Below are 19,502 nucleotides of genomic sequence, written 5' to 3'. Positions count from 1 at the left end.
CATGATTGACAGTAGATTTCCGGATCGCCCTTCTTTGGGGTTGTATTCCAAAAAGTAGTCCGGACATTTTACTGTGCGCAGAATTGGGCTGGGGGCGCAGGGGCATGCTCAGCGAAGTGTACTACTGGTGAACAGTTGCAGGTACTGGATGCACCGCTAGTATATTGTAGGATTTGAAAGGGGCACCTCTGCCATTTACATGATCTTGCTGGACTCAAAATCTGGAACCTTTTTTATCTGCAGTAGCTTTTACACGCAGGGAATTTTTATTTGTATTTTTTTAACATTATTTTGAAAGCAATTCTTTTCAGAGGATGGGGCCATCTGCAATTGCTTTGGATTGCCCCAGCTCCTCCACAGCCTACTTTTACATTGGGGCTGAATTGGGCTTGGGCCATTTCCAGCAGGTCGCTGGTTTCGGCAACGTTGGAACTGTGACAAGTGGGAGAGCGACTTGGGGAGACTTTTCCATGGCCCTCTGTCCCCCCATTCTAGGCAAAGGCAGGATTACAAATGGAAGATGCAGCACGTGGGCGGCTACAACAGAATGCACAGAAGACACGCAAATACTGAAAATCTATTCTCTGTAGGGTTGCACATAATCGCACAAAGTGATAGCAAGGAAGACACAAAACGCTTGGTACCAACTTACAATCCTACGAAAAATCAAGCCCTTCATCCCAGAAAACGACTTTAGATCTGCTGTTAAACACTTGGTCCTCTCCCACCTGGGTGGTGGCAATGGCCTTTTGGAATGGCTTCTGGTGACTACACTGGCCCCCCTGAGATGTGTCCTGCATGTTGAAGCAGGACACGACTAATCAGACTCCAAATTTGACCATCACCCCGGCCTTCATGGAATTGCATTGGCTCCTGCTGCAAGCCTATATATTTACATCCTGCTGCATCCCCTATAAGGCTCAGCCTGAAGTCCCTAAGCTTCCTCCTTGGGGCACTCCACAGCTCTGTAGGACTACGATCCACCGGAAGAAAAGACCAGTGCAGACGTTGACTCTGCTGGTGCAATAACGAAAGAGTCAGAAGACGGGCATCCTGTGTCTATGCCCCAAGACTCCGGAACTTGCTCCTTATCGACATACCTCTCCCCCTTGCTGTTACAGTTCAGGAAGGAGCTAGAGATCCTGCCTAAGAGCGAGGTCCACACACCCTCCACTCCCCACCTTTCCTGAGACTGAGTTATGTGATCTGTTTTCTGCCCTAGTTGCTTGTAGATCCCTCCCTGACAAATTGCCCACCTCCCCACTCATGTTTCTCTTCTCCCCTCACCATGTTCTACACCCTATGATTAAGCACCCTGTTGCTTCTCCAAGCTAGGTCAGTGCTCAGTAATACCCTATTCATAATTAACTCCCAACGGGTCAATTGCCACTCTGTCCGGAACCATCGCTTTTGTTAATGAACCCAGCGTTCGTGTGATGCAGTCTTGGGCATCAGCAACACTTTACTGTAAGCTGACCCCTTTTTTTCAAAATGATAAAATCCATATCCAGCAGTGAAGTTGTGTAGTTTATTGCCAAACCCACCAAAGGACAGCAGCACGAAAGAAAGTCCAGATGTTAATTTTGTTTTTTATTGTAAACATATATTAGTTTATAACAAACTTCAGTTTGCATTTTGTCGTGCAGTTTTATCCTGCCATTAATCTAATAAACAAATTATCATGTCCTTTTTTTATGTCAGTATGTTCATGAGCACTCCCTTCAAGATGAAAGGGCTAAAGATTTTTTTTCCCAGCAATTTGCTACTTCATGAGGTGCCGGCATCAGCCCCAGCCCAATCACTGAGGTTTCTTCATTGGTTTGGATATATATTGGCCTCAGTATATTATCAAAATAATCAATTACTGAACATGTTTGCCTATATCTCCTGCCTGATGGCATACTTAACCACCATGTCCATGCCACCATTTAACGGAGCATAATTGCCTAGAAAATTAGTCCTTTTGCTTGTCAAAGATTCACACTCTGCGCCAAGATGTTTGAGTGATTCTACTTCGCAGAATTGATACCGGTTGTCGCATCTGGCTGATGTTTCAAATGCAACATTTCCTTTGTTGCATATAAATGTAACCGTAGAAATTGGTCACGATAATATCGCGACAGAAACATTCCAAATACTTTGGAAGAATGTTCAGTGCTCTTGCTTCTCCACCGAGATTTAAAGCTGTCAGTCTCATTTCTGAGCAGCTTTTTCTTTGCGGCACATGGATTAGTTAACAAGGTTCCTGTTTTGATATTCGCATAGGCTGGTCTTGTAGTTTCTTGGTCCACACCTCAAGTAGCCCTCTATGGTTTTCCTGGTTGTGGAGCTAATATCTGATACAGCCTTACTGTTGGTATTAGCTGCATTTTTCTCCACATTGCGATTGATTTCCACAAAACTATAGAATAGAATGACTGCAAGCCAAGTTTGTTTCGTATCTGATTAAAGTAATCAAAACCCCTCTTGGCAGGTACAGCAATTTCACCAAAATTGGCCTTCAAGAACTTCCCAAGTGGCTTTTCTCGTGCTTAGACCAGCCTCACTCCCAAATGTCATTGTTGCCATTACCTTTTGGCGATAAAACATGATTGGTTTCATGGTCATTTTACCATATGCGGCGTGAATCTTCATTCCTTGAAGGGGGCGAGATTTTTCATCTGGAATTTTAAGGTGGTGTCCATTGCTGCTCACACTTTGATTTGTTAAATAAGACACCCAAGTATCGAATTGAGTCGACTCTCGCCACCTAAACTGCATCCCTTTTTTTACCCAACCTATTGCCAAAGGGCATGATTTTGGATTTAGCCACATTGATTTGTAGGTTATGTTGCAGATAAACCACTAGGTCACTTATTGGCCTTTGAAGGCCAATTTGTGTTGTATCCATTAATACAAGATCTGTGTAGATGGCCTACACAATTTGTTGACTATTTACCTTGGTGGGAAAGAGTTGGTTTTCTCAAAGGCGTGTGTAGGTCTGCCATGTAAAGTTTAAATAATGCGGGGAGGGGACAGCTTTGTTTGACCCCCTACTCTGTTTTGATATTCGCAGATAACTCTCCCTCAGCATTTAGTCTCACTTTTATGGAGGTGTTGGTGTGTAGGGCTATGATTGGTTGTAGCAGGTCCTGTGGACAATTCCAACTTTACAATTTGCTCCACAGTATGTCTGTTATCAAAAGCATGATATAGGTCGATAAAGGATCGGAAGATCCATTGACGCCATATATACCGGCCCTGCCTTCTAAGATCTAGTCTGCTGATATACGTGAGCAATGAGCGTTGAATTAAGTTGACATCCCATATGACGACGAAAACCAGTCTGATATTTGGATAGAAGATGGAACTTTGATATGCTGATTAATATGTTGGAGTAATAAGCTAGTAAAGATCTTTGCTGCAGCATCCATCAGTGCTATCGACCTATAGTTCGCTGGTTCATTCAATTGGCCCTTTTTGTAAATTGGTATGATATTAGCCATACACCACGAGTTCGGAAGTAGCCCAAGGAATAAATGGCATCAAATTCTATTTTGAAAATTCTTGCCCACAAATCCGGGTTGAGTTTGATCAGGCAAGGAGGAATACCATCAAGACCTGGGGCTCTAGATCCTTTTGATTTCTTAATGATCGTAATTATATCTTCTATCGTCCATGGACAACCACACAAGGTAGGCCTAAATGTTAAAGTATCCCCATAGACACAAAAAGCAGTTGGCTTGGTAAATTTAGCCCTGATATACATCATCTAGACTACGGCAGATATTGCCGATTCTCCGATCGACTCAGTATTATCAAACAGGGTACTTATGGTGGCCCACACCTGTCTAGTGTTATTCTTTAATAATGGAGTAATTAGGTTCTGATTATCCATATTTATCAGTTCATACCTCATCAGTTTTAGTTGTCTTTTATAAGTCGTGATGATTTGAGCTTTGCTCCCATTGAATTCACTGGTGGTAAAATTAGCTTTGGTAAGTTGTTTGAGCAATAGGCATTTCTCTTTCCTTAATGCGACTACTTTTAAGTTAAACTGATGACGATGCGTGATCGTAGGCTTAACGGCCTTCGATTTCATCAGACGTACCATGTGGAGTGCAACTCTTATGGAGTTCTGGATCTTAGCAATGACACACGAGATTCCACTAGACACACAACTCATATTAATCAAGGTATCATTTTCCATTTTGATGGCAACTTCATTGCAGCTGCTAGAAGTCAACTTGATTGTAGCTCCTACGCGATCAAATTCAATAGCAGTTAGCATAGGGATACTATCAAAAATCGTAATATTTAATCTAAGCTTAGAATTCAAAGCTAAATGATTTCCCCCTCCCCCCTCCAAAGATTGTGAATTGCTATTGGGTCAATTTGTTTTAGCAGCCCTGTTGATACAAAGATGTAATCAATGAGAGACGCGCAGGTACCTCTTGCCCAGGTATACTGGCAGCTTCCCATTTCGAACGGGACACATTGAATGTCCCAGGAGAGAAGGAATTCCAACCACTTTAAGCCATTTACATGAGATTTTTTTTTCCAATCATGCGTGGTATATTTCCCATTATTATCTATGACCACACAAGTGGAATTGAAATCGCACCAATTATTACATTCAAAGTTAGTTTATGCATCAATACCTGTTCAAAGATAAGGTTCAGTCGATTGGTAATTGTTTCAAAAGACACTGTGACCTCATTCCAGTATAAATCGACAATCAAAAACTCTCGACACACTAGATCTTTGCATGCAATTTCCACCACCAATAAAGCTTCATCAGCCCACATAATAGAGGATTCTAGTTTTAGCTGATAACCTCTTGTAGCGGGCTGGTGATAAGCATCGAACCCTTCTAAGACTAGATTGCCCATGGACATAGTCTCCTGTATCAAACAGATCCATGGGCGACTGTCCCTATCTAAAGACGCATTCCATAACCTTAAATTAGCACTTCCACATGAGTTCCAGGAAAATATTTTAATCCCCAGATTTTCATCCTATTTGCCTCCCATTTTTATGTGCGGGGCAGATGGAGTCAACACCCCCATACTCATCATACCCGTTAGGGAGGCTGACAAGTTCATAAATTGCTTCAGAAGCTCCTCATTAATCAGTGGTTGAGTACCCACTGAATTAGCGATTTGCGGGGGTTCCGGAACAGTCGCAATGAAAGTTTCAGCGAGTTCGCTGGTATTAAAGAGACAAGGATGTAGTCCCAATAATTCCAGATCTTCTCGCTGAGCCCAAATCAATCTTGTGATGATATGTGACTGATAGCCACATCTCATCCGTGTGGGATTGTGTGCCAAACAAACCCAGTCAATATCATTGCTTCTGATGGTACGTAGCGCTGGGATTTCTTGAAAAGCCTTCAACATTGCAGAGCGATTTAGGCTCGTTTTTGCAGAGTTTAGTTGCTTGCTTTCCCATCCCATAATAGGTGGCATCTCAGGGGTTAGGAACATTCCCTCTTTTTTTACCATTTGGTCATTAGGATAGCATTCAGAATATACCTCATCAGTCTGGCTTGGGGGTTCTAATTTAGACCTATTCAGGTCCATATTTAAATTAAGCTTACCATACGACACACCCCGCTCTTCAACTACATCCCCTTTCATCAGTGACTACTTTAGATACAAGTTCTTTGCCACTATTAGAGGGACCCACCTTAGGGGGGGGGGGGGAATTAATCGATGACCGATCCTGGTCTGCCTGTCCATTTATGCATATCTTGGATTTACTTAGAGTAGATTATTTCGTCACTGCAACCTTGATTTTATTAGAGGCCTTCTTCATATATAAAGCAGGAAAGAACTTTATCAAGTCTGTTTGTTTTTGTTTGGGAGAACAACCATGCTCTCCCACAGCAATGCCCCCCAGGTTCCTTCCTGTGTTATTTTTAATCTGCGACTTACGTGAGTCGCCAGGACTTTGTGTTACATCAATATTCAATACTTTATTAAGTTGCAATAGATCAATCCTCTCTTCATGTGACAAGTTCTTAGAATCGACTTTCAATGAGTCTAAAGTGACTTTAGGGAGAATTTGATTATTCTTTGATTTTATGTTTTTTGCTTGGTTGATCTTGCGTTTTGTGGCTCTCAGCAGCATTCTTTTCTGTTTCCTTGACAAGACAGGTTCATATACCTGTTCCTCAATCGTTTTGGCTTTCAGCGTTCTAAGTCCTGCTGACATAACTGAGCCTCGTCTTCCAAGTCAATCAAATTGGTTAGTACTGAAGGGCTATCCAAAAGTTCCTCTTTTATTAGATTTGGTGTCGATGGGACCGGAGCGGCCATCACCTCAGCACCAGTCGTCTGAGCATCCAAAAGTTGTTCACTCGGACTGCCCCTTGTTATACTGACTAGTATCTGCTGTATGGCCGCTGCGTTAGCCGATACCATCTCAGTTAGATTTTTAATTTCTACTGCGGCTGGCATGTCATTTTTGGTAGGATCACCAGCAGTGACTGCTGCAGAGGTAGTTGCCGCATTGGGTCCCAATCATTGGTCAGCGGGAGTTTGAGAAGCTTTATTATTCAGTGAAGGGCTCTCCCTTTGTTTACCACTAGAGAGGGCCGCTACAATGTCACAAGTAAACAATAACCCCTCTATTCCGTTGACCTTTGTAAGAAGCTCTGTTAGAATACTGTGTGAGTATCCAAGTTGGACATGGGTCTGGCCATGTCCTTTATCTAGTAGATTAAGGATCCTGGACAATACCGGAAACTCGGCTCCAATATCAGAGGACTCAATTAGGTTACGTTCTGCTTCACCTTCTAGGACAGACAAAGTTATTTGTGGTTCAACAGGGGAGGGTACCAGCACCGGAATAAATCCAGACATCCTAGGAGTCACTTCAGGGGGAATTTCTACTTCTGAAGGAGAGCTAGTCTCTGAACTTTTGACTTCCTTATTCACATCATTATTACCAATTTGGTCATCAAAGAAAGTATGCACCTGGGACTTCGTACGGAGTACTTGATCAGAATCAATATGCACATGTACATCCTCCATGCTGTACTTGTTCGCTTTGATTGGGTTGGAGGGCCCTCTAGAAAAACGCATCCTCCTATCCAACAATGCCTCAATTGTAGGAGCAATAATTGAGACATCGGAGAATCTCGGTTTCGTGGTTGACACCCATTTTCGTTAATAAGTCACCTTTCCGATATTCTCCTAAGCTTGCACCCAGGACCCCATTATCACAATCCTGGTTCATTGCTTTGAGCTTAAAGGTCTCTAGTGTCGACTCAGAATTATTCTCGGGAATGCTTTCCACTGATGTCTCGGGGGGGCGTTATTTTGCAGGTCATATCCCCCTCGGTTTCTACACACGCAGACGTTCCCACCTTGTTAGATAAATTATTCTCCTCGCTCTGAGTCCCCCATTTCCTCATTATCTGCGTGTGTTACCATGGGATCATTCATATCATTACTCATCTTAACGTGGATTTTTCGCCCGCTACGGAGACCATTCACCATGATAAATCAGCAAGGAGTTTGCCGACTACCCAAGGCTCAGTTGGCCAATTCAACGCCTTACTTTTTGCTATTAATACACTCAACCCACCTTACTTCCCAGCAGCCAGCCCACTACACAGTGAACAGTACTTCCTCGTACTTCCCACGGTGCGCGCGCGAGTGCGCTGGCTGCTGGGTATAAGTAGGTCGCCAAGAAAAGTGGGCGTCGCAATACACCAGGGCCGAGCCCAGCCAAACAGTCCTTTAAGCAAAAAGAGACAAAACAGAAAAGACACCCAATCAATATAATAGTTTCCATCCGCACACACGCCAAGTTAACGCGCTTCCCGCGTGCACGATGAAAACACTAGGCGTACACGCTAGGCTATGAACACAGTATACACTGTGTAGACGCGCTTCCCGCGTGCATGATGGAACACCAAACATGCCCGCTATGCGCACAGGTAATTGAAAAGTCACCTTCTAATGCCGCTAGATCAGGCAGTCCACGGTGTTCAGCAAAAAGACTTCCTCCGGCCGAAATGCCAGTTGGACACGTAGCTCCGTGTGAGCAGAAAATGCTCGATGTCAAACGCAGGTCCAACACAGCACAGCACGGCAGTTAACAGTACTTCCTTGTACTTCCCACATCTGCGTTAATCCACATTGTCAGATGCGCTTTCTGTGATCAGGAGCCTTCGTTAAGAATTGTCCACGAGTGTGTACTGCTGTGTTTTGCGAAGATTGTTTTTAGCATGATCTCTCCTCTCTCCTGGTCACAGAGCGATTTTAAATGCAATTAGCCAGTTTGATTGCATTCCCTACATTCCAATTTTTACTTTCTTTTCAACTTTTGATGTCATACCTAATTTTTTTTCTTTTCGTCTGCAACTTGTTTTCTAAATGGATATTTTGAGGGGAATGGGTCCTCTGACTTATTCAATATCTATGACAGTAATCACCACAGCTGTGCTGCTTCGGAAAATCTTCGGCGTCTTGCGTTGATGTCGATACGCCGCCCTCGAGGACCTCCTCCGACGTCACTGGATCTTATAAGTAGGACGCACGACGACAGTAGCCTCAATTCCGTTTTTTCCGCGAACGTGTTTGCTTCGGGAATCTCAGCGCGCCTCGACTCTTTGGAGTTTCTGTTGCTTTCTCGGTTCTTCGAACCGGTTTGTGAAATATTTCTTCGTGACGATGTCTACCTCGTCTTCCACACCGCGTCCGGGCTTTAAGAAGTGCGGGGACTGTGGGTCCAAGATGTCGGTCACGGACTCGCACGATGCCTGCCTCTTGTGCCTCGGGGAGGCCCATGACACGGATGACTGTCGACTGCCAGTCGCTCACGTCGAAAGCCTTGCGGGAGTGCAAGAAGTTATCGGTAGGTAAGGTGTCCAAGCCCCGGAAGTCGAGGTCTGCGGGGCTTCCGACAGACTACTCGAGGGGCGACTCTCCGCGTCATCGTCGGAAGTCCAATGGGTCTCGGTCCCGGAGTCGGTCTCGCCACTCCTCTGCCTCTTCGAGGCACTCCCGCAAGCGCCATCGTCGGTCGCCTTCCCCGTCCTCATCCGAGGACTCCGTCCATCGGCGGGTCGCTTACCCCACCAAGCATGCGACACCGGAGGAATGGGCTTCCTTCGGGAAGAAAATGTTGGCGATTCTCGAATCGCAGGGCACTGGTCCGTCCGCGCCTCCGAGTGGGGTCGGTCGTGATCAGCCGAGAGATGCCGCTTGCACGCCTTCGGGCTCGGGTGGTCGTCACGATTCGCGGGAAAGTTCCGGCTCGGACAAGGGGAATCGTTCTCGGCATGCCCGGTCCAGGTCCCCGTCCTCGATGCGCTCGAGACTGCATGAACCTGTGAAGTCTTCGAGGAAGACATCGACGCCTGTGGCGCCGAGGTCGTCGATGGACTCTCTCGAGGCTCTGCCTCCGAGGAAGTCGTCGGCGCCCAGGATGTCGAGGGATACACTTGGGGCTCTGCCTTCGAGGCCTGTGTCGACGCTGTTGGCGCCGCGTCTGTCAGCGCCGATTCACTAGACGCCTTTCGGGGCTGTGTCGACGGGGGTACCCCGTGGCTCGGGGAAACCACCTAGAAAGGCTCTGCCCAAGGTCAAGCATGGCTTTGGTTCCAGTTCTGTGCCCTTTCTGCCATCTGGAGTCAATTTCAGAGGTGGATGAGGACTCTGATGATGGCACTCATGCCGATTCTTCGTACCGGCGCCTTATGTCACGGGTCACTGAGTACTTAGGATTGTCTGCTCCCCCAGCAGAGTTTCTTCAGGATGACCTTGCGGATCTGCAGTAGCAGGGATGTATAGTTCACTATTCCACCCACCTGCAGTATCCTTCAATGCTGAGTCTTGCATAGGGTCCCGGTGTCTCTTCAGTTGAATCGTAGTTGATTTAACCCTTGGTTTATATTGAGGGTCCTTTCATAACGACTTTGGACTGGTTGACTTTCGATGGCCCAAATCAACGCTGCTGACCATCCCTACTACTTGAAGAGATTTTATGAATGGGATCAAGTTTTTTTAGGCCCATATCTATTGTTTTGAAATGACCAACTCTATGCCATGTTGGATGAGCTGGTATATCGCCTAGGGTTTTTCCATTTAGCATCTCAAAGTTTCTAGCCGTTAATTCTTGTACCCAGCGTCGTCCTAGTTCATCATCTTTACTGACTGATTTAAGGTCTTTTGGTTTTTAATAGTCCATTCTGATAAAACCAGCAGAAATTCAAATGTCTGCAAATGATCAATGTTAAGTCTGCATAGGAACAGATGCACATTTCAATGAACATTGTGATTGATGAAAAATTATTTTGTTGTAATCCTCGCCGGGTTCCAATATGTGTTTAATAATTAGCAGGTATTTCAATTTGTCGATAGTGGAGGTTTCTAATTCAATTATAGTACCTTGGACAAAAAGATTAGGATTTAATGATTTTACTAGTTTCCATTTTTTTTGTTTTGAAGCAACATCAAGAGTCCTGAGAGGACGACCATGTCATTTGTTTCCTGCTGGCTTGAGGGGAGTTGTGTAGTCATCACAAATTGGGGCATCACGTAACCGGGTCTCTTGGAGACATATTACAGAATGGCGATTTTTAGTCCAGTCCTCCTTCATGAAACAAATGCATGAAACATCTCTTGTTCCAGGATATTAACGAGCATTCCTTGCTCGCAGTCTCCTGTGGATGCTACTGATGGATCGGCCAATTTACTTTTGCAGGCAAAGATCGATTTGATGCCGCTGCCGCACCATCAGCATGACAATTTATTTGTTTGCTTTCTTCATGTTTCCTTTGTAGAGTAACTCGTCTTTGTTCATTTGCAGACAATGCTGTCTGTGGCGGATTTGTGCATTTCGACTTCTCCCCTCCTGGGGCCCAATTTCATCATAATAGATTGACATCTCAAAGCAAAAGGATAAGAGCACCTCACTAGCAGCTAATAAAGTGCTTTCAATCAACAGTGAATGGGTATGCAGAATGACCCAGTCCGATCGATTTTCAGACACCTACTCCACTAAGTTAATGTCTTCAGTCGTGATTGTTCGCAACAACGGGACTAAGTGGAGCAATTTCAGTATGTTGACTCTTCAAGTTTACTTCGTTTCTTGGTCCATCAATATTCTCAATTTTGAAATTTACACTTTGATCTTATAGATTTGTTTCTCTGGGGGATTGTCACTCCCTTCAGGACCCATTTCTCTCGTGCTTGAGCTGTAGTGTGCTTCGGATTTAATTTTGAGGCTTTCACGTCAGCTGTAATTTGTTTATATAGCAGACTTTTCTCTGCTTTTCCAGTGAGAAGCATCCTTGAGAGCTCGATGGACGCAGCACAACGCAAGCTGGGATAGACTATCTTGAAGCTTGTATACTGGGTTCATCTTGTAATTGCAAATGCTGAGTTCCTAGTTTCCGAGCTGTTCCCGGACTTACTTCATGGGTGGAATCAGCCATGCAGTTCTCTGAATTTTCATCTGTGATTGAATAAGTAGACCAGTTGACCAGGTCATCCGACATAAACTAATAATGTATGTCACTGTGGTCGTCTTCATCCATTTTTTTTTTGTTGTTTTTTTTTTTTAAGGGTTTCCAATCAACTGTGATGTTCCTGTTTGGCGAGTACCAATCACCTTTGGTTGTAGAGTTGTATAGATGATTTTCCCTGACAAGGCATGCGCTCGAATAGTGCTATCGGCGGTGGACTGGTTAAATTCCGGATAAACACTCTTGATCCATTTGATTTTCTTTTCTTATTCACCGTTGTGATTACATTTTGTAGTTTCCTTTGTTTGGATGCCACCTTTGTTTGCTTTTGACTTACTTCTTTTGAAAACCTTACTTTAGGTCTTTTTGCAAAGATGTTGAACGTAGAAGTTTGCTTAAGTATCTCAGTAAAGGATGAAGGCGGTGGCTGTAGTCTTCCAGAACTTTCATCGATTTCTTCACTCTGAATTACAATTTCACTTTCTTCAATTACATGGGGTTTTGTCAGGGTTTCTGCAGCCTGGGGTTTCTGCAGCGGCACAATTTCTGAAGCTTGTTCAATATTAAGTGGTTGTGTGGGTTGTACATCAACAAACTTTGAAGACACAGGTTTGGATACACCCGTTCGTGAATGACCCAATTTTCTTTTTTTTCTTCAATCGATTTTGTAATGGATTCTCAGAGATCGCAATAGAGCTCATGTTCAAAGGGGCACCTCCTCTTGTCCACCCATCCCGCTCCTTGCGCAATGGCAACACATTTTCATACAAGTAGTCGAGAGTTGCGGAGGGTTATGTTGTATCCATTTGGTACATTCTAGTACCGCCTCCATGAGCTCAGTTTCCCCTCAATTTCGTGACGTGTTAAGTCACTTGATCTATTTTGCCACCTTAAAGACGACTCGGCTTCAAAGTGGAGCCTTTGTTGTATTTGCATTGTGAAGGTTTCGAGAGCACATATTTTTGCGTGCACCAAACTATTAATGATACTTGGTCATGAATGGTGTCATTTAAAGTTTCATACTATTTAACAGATGGCAGCATTGCAGTGGAGGTCGCGGCCATCACGTTATTATATATTTGCATGCCGTTTCCACTAGTGGCGACGCCCTGCTTCTCAGGTTGTTTATCATTGACTGTCAATGATAACCTGAGAAGCGCCATGTCGTGTGCCATTAGATTTGGCAAGATTGTCTTTTCAATAAATTTTGTAGGGTAAAACCATCTTGTGTTCCAAACTTTACTGGTTCCATAATCTAGACTGTGAAGTTATTGGTGTAAAGACCGGAGGGGGGGGTCTACACTTCCGCTCTCAATATGGCAGAAGGGTGGCACAGAGACCCCTGCTAAGATTCTCTATTACGGTAGCAATGAACGAGCAATCGAGGCCTAGCTTCTCGGGAGGTGATGCAAGCTGGTTCTTAAGTACAGTGTAGTCCCCAAGCACCCACAAAGGAATGTCCACACACTGTATCGGTTAAAACAGTCTTAATATAATTAATATTCAAAGTCATATGCACGATAACTCACTTTGTACTCCGAAAATCAACAATGGCAAATATGTACAATTCTAAAGTGGTACCACTAACGTTATTAGATCTTATCAAAGTGCATACGGTCAGAATGACACACAGATCAAAATAAAGAGGAAACCAGCAGTAGAGAGAGGAAGGAAAGCAAGATGGATGAACAATAGGCAGAGTACTGGCCCTGTTACCTAGACACAGTTCTGTGTGCAGACCCCCGACCCCCCCCCCCCCCCCTCCCACACCCCACCTGGGCAACCTGTAGAAGAAAGATACAAGCCCAGCCCATTTATTGTTCACCCTTAGACTTCCCAATAGTTCTGCAACCCCAAAGTACCTTGGTGTTGTAGCGTTCCGCGTTGGGAAAATCGACAACCCTTCTTGAGTGTCCTCCCTTTAAGGCAGGAGTCAGGGGTTGTTGAACGTCCGACGGAGAACAGGTCGAGCTACGACGGTGAAGTGGCCGCGTCGTTCCTTGCGGTGCTCGTTGACTGGGAAGCGTAAATGTCCTGCAAGGAAGAGGCGTGCAGGGCACCTCGGTGTCGATAGTTCTGGACCGTAAAGAGTTGAACTGTGGGCCAGCAAGGGCGTCGAGTCATCGGGGTGTCTGTGGTTTTTGGGTGGCGGGAAACCCACCGGTGGATGCTCCTCGGCGCGTTGACGGTCAGGCCTTCTCCAGCAGGATACAGCGGCGACGATGTGGAAGAGAGTGTCCTTGGATCAATGAAGTTTCTTAGGCAAAGGGAGCACGGCGGCTTCAGTCGGCGACGCCGGTCGACGAAAGTGATGGACAACAGTCCGGGCGTTTCTCCTTGGAGTTCCGCGGCAGTCCCCGTATCGGGTCGGCAGCCTGTCGAAGGTCTGGGAGCTTAGGCAAAGATCAGCTGTGCACGATGGTCCCTCGTAGCTCGGGAAGAGGGCGCCTTACAAGGTCCTCTCTGGGTCAGTTCTTGAAGCACAGCAGCTTTCAGATTGCGAAGGAGAGCAACAGCAATTCCTCTTGTCCAGCAGGGCTCAAGGTTAAGCTTCACTCCAGTTACTCGTCGTAGTGGACTTCAGCTTCTGAACACGATTCCTAGCAGTGAGAGGTCCCCAGATATACTGTTGATCTCCCATTAATTCCGCTGGAAGCATCCAATAACAACTAGGGGCATTCATGCAGGCAGGCAGGCAGCCAGCCAATCGGGCACACAAGGTATTCAGGCCATTCACTTCTCTCCAGACACTCACAAAAAGTTGTGTATTGGGACAAGTACCGAGCCATTCAACACTCCAAGCTGCATTCATACCGGTTTCGGGCAGGGCTGTCTCAACCATTGTCAAACACCAGATACTAGACAGTCACAACATAGAATGTATATTCGTCACACACTCCATTCACCCAGGTCCCACCCACAGGCGTACCCACAACATACGGTCGTTGAGAAGGCTCCAGCCAGTCTGGTCAGCACTTCCCCACACTACCATATACGGAACTTCCACCCAACAGCCAGTCAGGGGGAAGTGACAGAGGCAGGGCTTCCCGGGACTTTGGGAAGATCAGGTTAACAGGTGATGGAAGGCAAGAGGCCAGGGAGGCCATTTTGCCTCTATCAGGAATCTACCGATTCCAATGACGGGGCCTGGGACGCTCAGGGCACCAGTCATTTCAGCACAGAGCTGCCACCAGCCCGTACCCTGCTCTGTGGCTCACACACAGGTGCCCAAAAACTTACACTAGGGGCACAGGGTTGTACCCCTACCCATGGGTGCCATAAGGGTATCCCAAGGGTCTGTTCACCAAACCAAAAGAGAGTTGCACCGCCAGGAGTCCCACATGAACTCCTGCGCGGAAAACAAGACAGAACACACAATAAAAAGCAGTAAAGGACAAGGATACGGAGGCCCTGTCCCTCCGATGCATTTTCAGCATCACAATTGGTCTTCCTTGTGAGCGCGGTGACTGTGCTGATTTTTCATTTTGGGCTTGGCCTGACAGCACATCAGTGCTACCTAAGCCTTCCCACTCACTGTCCCCCTATATCGGGGCCTCAGGGTGTTTTAAATTCAATTGCTTTGAATGGGTGCCCAGGTGGTCCCTACATGTCCCCAAACTCATGTAGAAAGTGGTGTCAAGCCTGGCTACTAACTGTGCAAAGTCAGCTTTAAACACCTAGCTACCCGGGCCTCTCCAAGGTCCACAGTGGGCGCGGAACATGCTGTGCCGGGCTGACTGGGCCTTGGTAGGCCGATGGCTGACTATTTTACCTTCTCAATTTGCATTAGTTTGTGGCGAGGTGGTACAGCCGGCCGAAGGATGCAGCTCCCATGCTTTGCTTGGTCTTCTGTAGCCCGGCAGCTCTCCTGTCGCAGGTTCCTGACCGACGACCCTCTCGGTAAACGAGGGGAGCCCCAAACACCCTGTCTCTCAATATTTACTCTTCTTGGTTTCGTTAATTCCGTGTCCGTCTGAATGACTTTAATATTTAAATCTGAGTCCCAAATCGGGCTGCTGGCACTACACCTACTTTGCAGATTTCGTGGTTTTGCTGATTCTCTGAGCTCCACATCAGTCCCGGATTGCTTTCATCTGTTATCGATGGAGATCCAAAGATCTGGCATCACGCGCTGACACGTGCTGTCGCCTCATTCATCTGTGCCGATGCTACATCAGTGGAGGCCAGATTGCTTGTGGCTATTCCCGGGCTTCAGTTGGAGCAGTTTTTAAGTTATTAGCATTTAAAGGTTTTCATCGGGCTTACTGTCATTTCCACTATGCACTGTGATTTTCCAAGATTTATTTTCTCAAATGGGCCGATGGGCGATTTACAACTGATACACAGTGGCACAGGTCACACCGTGAAACAATGTCTGATATACAGTTCTCACCTGGTAAATTCCAGGTCCTGCTTTCTTAGTCTGCCTCCGGGGCAGACACTTTAGCAGGATGAAAGGCGCGTCTCTGCTGGGTGCCACCCATATCCTTTGCACAGGCAGTGGTGGTAGCTTGGGATGCGGTGACTTCTGCTAATCGCGGCAGACTTTGGCAACCTGTATTCACTGCCAGACTCTGCTCGCCCACCGCCTCACAAGGACTCACAAGACTCTGCTCGACTCTGCGTCCGCTCCACGGTAGTACCGAGTCTTTGAATGGAGGGCTCCTCCTTCCCCAACAGAGCTGGAGAAAATACTCAGATCACTCGGTAACAGCACCAGGGTGCACTGCTTAGACTGCTCACACGCAAGACTCTGCTTGACTCCGTCAAATTTAATTCCCAAGGCGTGAGATCCACCACATGTTTCATTTACGGGTTGTGAGTACTCGCTGCTCTGCTGGTTAAACATCCCAGTTTAAAACTTGTCTTTGTTTTCTGTTTTCAACGGAAGACACTGTAAGCAAGAATAGGTGAAATATTGTCATACTTTAGTAGTTGGTAAACTTGAGCCACACTGTACAATGAGAGCCTAGGTGGCTACGAGTCTCATTTAGGGTCTCCAGTTAGAACCGCCTTTCCTCTGTCTATATGTGATGGAACCAAGCCCCCTACTGCAGTTCGAAAGAAGTCCCCGGGAGTATAAGGTTTAATAGGGAGAGAGTTTGAAATGAGCCGGTTGAGCCTTTATTACCATGTGTTTTAAGACTCTCTGGTCTAGCAAAATCCCTTTGGTCACCTAAGCCAATATGGGTAAACCAGACTGCCAGGATAAAACACTGGGTACCTTATCTTATACATATGGTTTCCAGAGGATTCAGTTTAGTCCTCTGGGGCCATCCAGTTATTGGTCTTTCAAGCTTAAAGCCGCAATCTATAAACTGGGGGTGGGTTTTCAGATTAAGCTTGGTATCATCATTGGCATACTGATAAACTGGCCATATTCCCTTAGCACGTCCCCCAGTGACACCACATAAATATTAAAGAGCTTCGGAAACGCAGACACTTCGCAGGGAGAAGGGATGAGCAAAAAGCTCACCATGTCACTTTCTGAGCTCTAACTGACAGAATAAAGAATGCTTTCTAGAATTTGCAGCATCGCTGTTGTGCTGTGTGGAGCCCTATGATAGGTGATGCTCCTGGGCCTCAAGATGAGAATCTAACTAGCATTTTCTAGGTGTCTGCCCAAAAGGACGGTTAGCAACCGGGCGATGGCTATGAAATCGGCTGGGTCCGAAAATAGCTGATGTAACAAAGCAGGGCAAGATTTATGTGAAAGATTTTTAAATTCAATTGGGAGTCGAAAAAGCTCAGCTTGACTTCAAGTGCAGTCCCACCACTGGGGCACGGATTTGTAAGTTCCCTCTTCCTCCTCACCCTTCCAGCTAATCCTCAAACTCTTATAACCGCGTCCTCTTTAAGACTGATCCCATGTCAGATCATCCCATCTGTACTCATCCATGCTCTATGCCTTCACTCTCATAACCCTTACCGCAGCTAGGTATTGGTAAAATTCCCTTTCCCCCACATCTTCCAAGTTCTTATCTCTTGCTGTTGCATTTGAGAAGATGATGAAACTGTTGATCAGATCCTCCTGCAGGTCCTTGATCTGCAGGACCCTCCCAATGTAGCTCCTTCAACTCCCTTGTGACTTTAAAATGTCCATCATACCCTCCACGCCAGAGACAGGCCTGCACCTTCAAGGCGGTCTAAATGCCCACCTGGGGCATGTTTTGGGGCAGAGAGTAGTAGGATCTATAGAAAGTTTGGTTTCTGCGCTTTAGTGCAAAAGGACTACCACTCCCGAGCATCTGATAGGCTGACTATTGGACCACGATATTGTGGGTCTACATGTGCCAATACTTATTACCCTTGTTTGTGATGGACATTAGGTTGATCAAGATTTCCCCTACAGTTTTAGCACGAAACCAACAGGTATTTGCACTTGCAATGTAGTCTTTTCTTTTTCATACTCCCAAATAAAAACGCATTAGAATGCACTTTTAGCATTTGCTTACTCCTGCTCTTGTAGAGAACCTATGTACATTAAAAATGGTATAGTCAATCTACTGTTCCCAATATTGGTAATTAAGCAGTAGTTGAGTATATACCCAGTATCCTATTCTATCCTAAAATGCTGAAACCACCTAGATCCTTTTGTGTGTAGCCATGGTGGCACAGTCCAATTCTGAAATCCTATATGCAATGGGATTGCTGGGGATTGGCAAGCCAGAGGACAGGTGAGGTTATACAGACCAACCTCTGAATACCCCATTAGAAGGAAAGGGTTTACTCTGTCAAAGTACATGGCTTCTATAAGCTTTTAACTAGGCAACCTAATAGCAATTTTCTACAGCCATGGTTGAAAAGATTACAGGAAGGGTTTGCATTGGGTGCAAAGTCACGATATCGAGGGCTGACCCAGCGCGCTGGTGTCTGGGTCAAGTAAGACTTCCCCAGGGTGGTAGTTGCTCCTCTTTTAAACCAGAACTGGACATAAACTTATTTAGTCCCCATCGCTCTGTGATTACTATGGCCTGCATTGACTAACTTTGTACTGTACTGAGTGTCCTCGTGACTACACGCCACCTTCCTCCAGACACTTCTGGAACCACTAAAAACTTCAGAGACTTTGAGTAGACTAAGGCTGGACTTCTGAAGTTTATTATATGGTACTGGGCCTACCTATGAGATAACATCCCTTGCGCCATACTTTGAAAGTTTGCATTGACTATCTTTTCTATGCTAAGTACTGTAAAAGTAGGGTGTAACCCATGTGGGTGACAGTATCAGTTGTATATATGTTCTGAAGTATTTTTGCCTACGTTATGATACTTAGTATGCCTTACTGTAGTGTTGTAATAAGAGTGTAACTTAACTGTGTGGTTCTTACCTGCTCTGCGAACTGTACTACATAGCAGTGCCCCTTCCTCCTTAGTTCAGCATTGCTGCTTGGTCATGCTACTACAGAGAGTGGCTTTGCTCAGCTGGGGTTGTAAAACCCTGCAAACTCTAGGTTGGTTTTTCCAAGTCCTATCCTAGATGGGTACTTCAAGAAATCCTCCTAGGACTGTCCTTCTTGAAGGACTGCGCCTTTAAGGAACTCCTTGAAAGGGCTTCTTGCCGAGATCCATAGCAACTGTCAGATTGATAGTTGCTTTTGCTCAATTTGCCGCACTTTTGTCTTGCAGCCTTCGTGCTTGGATTTCACTGTGTCAATTTTTCTTCTTGTATGCACATACAGCAGAAAAAGGTTGCAAGCTACTAGCAAGCTACTAGCAAGTCATAAAGTGGCTTTGGGATTCCACATGCACAACTCATTTCTTACTCGCCAAGAGTGAATTATCACTAGCCAATGGCAAGTTGTGTGTAGGCAAATTTTAGGGACTGTACATATTTGTCCTTATTTGGCTGTACTGTGTGAGGAGAGTACCATGTTTTAGGAGGTAGTTGAATGATTGGCCTACTTGGTCAGATTTTCAATGGCGCTGGGTGTCCGGTCTGTTTACCCAAGCGAAGATTTAACTTTCTGGTAAAGTTGCAGTTTCAAATTTCTTCCATTTGTGGTTTAGTTGTATCCCACATTGGCTGCTTGAGAGTGCCA

At 45.6% G+C, this 19,502-nt stretch overlaps 1 protein-coding gene across 1 annotated transcript in view; it reads left to right on the top strand.

Moving 5' to 3' along the window:
* Nucleotides 1–19,502, top strand: part of GCNA (germ cell nuclear acidic peptidase) — a 530,843-nt gene that overhangs the window by 90,179 nt on the left and 421,162 nt on the right. The window lies entirely within an intron of this gene.

This window comes from Ambystoma mexicanum, chromosome 5p, assembly GCF_040938575.1.
Source record: "Ambystoma mexicanum isolate Mex_15411 chromosome 5p, UKY_AmexF1_1, whole genome shotgun sequence".
Classification (NCBI taxonomy): Eukaryota; Metazoa; Chordata; class Amphibia; order Caudata; family Ambystomatidae; genus Ambystoma; species Ambystoma mexicanum.
This window is presented reverse-complemented; position numbering and strand designations above follow the sequence as displayed.